Below are 1,852 nucleotides of genomic sequence, written 5' to 3' on the forward strand. Positions count from 1 at the left end.
GGTATAATGTTTTTAACGAAACAATTATTTGCTTTACCTTTTTCAATTAAGTTGAAGGGAAAAGACTACCTCGAAACAGAGAGCCCATAGAGAATTTAAATAAAATCGTAACATTTTATCGTAAATTGAATTTCAAAATTGAAGTGACATTAGACAGGCAAGAAAAGACGAGAGTGTATTGTCATTTTGCTAATGACTGTATCCGTGATCTTATTAAAAGAAAGAAGGAAAAATAACAAACAAAAAAAGAAAACAGACGAGATTTTTTTTCAAAAACAAAACAAAACATAAAACAAACCAAACCAAACAAAATCTCCGTTTGAAATTGGTTAACTGTAACAGGATGACAGAGGAGAAGAGGAGTTCAAGAGTTGCGTTTGCTCTGAAGTGTATACGATCTTCTTTCTTGAGAATTCAAGAGATAAACAAGAGTGTCCAACAAGCAAACAAACAGACAGACAAAGAGAAACAAGCCAAATAAAAAAGGCTCACATGAAGCGCTTTCATTTCCCTTTTGCCCCTTGAGTTGGGCTCTTCATCCTCGAAGTTGGAAAATCTGGAGCCAATACGCCATATCCCAACAGTTGCGCGCCGCACTTTCTGTCTCCTTTCTTCCTTTTCCCTAATATTTGTTTTTCTTTTTAAATCTCTTTATGTGAAAAGGTGAAAAGCCATACGTCATTCAAGACCCAAAACCTCTGAGGAATGTCTCATCTTCTAGAGGACCTTTGGGAAATCAGCGTCTTCTAGCAATCAGCGTTTTGGAGTTTCTCTGAACGAGAGGCAGATGCGGGGAAAGGGCATAATTTATGTAGAACGATAATACACGAGGATCCGCATATCGACTTGGATCGTGTGAAAAACCGGTTGTCATAATACACCGTTGGCAACAATTGTTAGAAAAAATCTATCCATGTGTGTGTGAAGGTAATGGTCGTGTTATCATTTCTTTTGAGGATAAGAATATCGGGATCTAAAAAGCTTTGATCTTACGCGGACAAAGACAAGAGGAGAGGGGGGAGAAAACGCATTAACGATACGTTGGTGCAGATATGATATATAATATGCCAAGATGAGCCATATAGCAGATATCAAGGGAAAAAACGCTTTGAAAGTGCTGGTTACCCCAAAGGGCACAATGACTACACCTACACGAAGAACACAATCCCTTTGGTTTTGCACGACAGGGATTTGCACATTGATGAGGATCTGAGTATGCATGTCTGTGTTGGGGGAGGGGAGGGGTGAGTGTGAATGTGCGTACATAGTTGTTGTTTGTTTGTGAATGTGTGTCTGTGTGTGCGCCCCCGTGCAGCTGTGATTAGGTTTTGGAAGTAGGCATGTGTGTTTGCTCGTGTTGTGTGTGTGTGTCTGTCTGTTGTAAATATATGTGAGGCAGCGTGGTGGAATCAGGCTCTCGTCAAAATAATCAAAGTGAAGAAACTTGCATTTTTCTGCTGGTTTGTGAATGTTTATCAATTTTTGGTTGTTTGGCTCAACACCTTTCATACCCATTAAAAAACTCATTTATGTGTGGATTTTTCTGAAAAACGTTGATTAAAGGTACAAAAAATGTAAATTTTTAGTTACCACAGACTCTTTAGCTAAGGAAATAACTAATGTTTGGCGGCCAATTCTCACTAATTTTACCTCTGAAAATAGGTGAACCCCACCCCCTTCTTTCGCAAATATCTTGACTTGTATTCAAGATAAATGGATATTTTTTTCATCCACTTAAAGACAAGTAAAAAAGCTTTAAGATGATACCAATAACTCTAAATGCCCAAAAATTAACGAGAGCCTGATTCCACCACGCTGCCTCACATATGTGTCTGTGTGTGTGTGTGTGTGA

The sequence above is a fragment of the Aplysia californica genome, unplaced genomic scaffold (assembly GCF_000002075.1).
Source record: "Aplysia californica isolate F4 #8 unplaced genomic scaffold, AplCal3.0 scaffold00814, whole genome shotgun sequence".
In the NCBI taxonomy this organism is placed as follows: Eukaryota; Metazoa; Mollusca; class Gastropoda; order Aplysiida; family Aplysiidae; genus Aplysia; species Aplysia californica.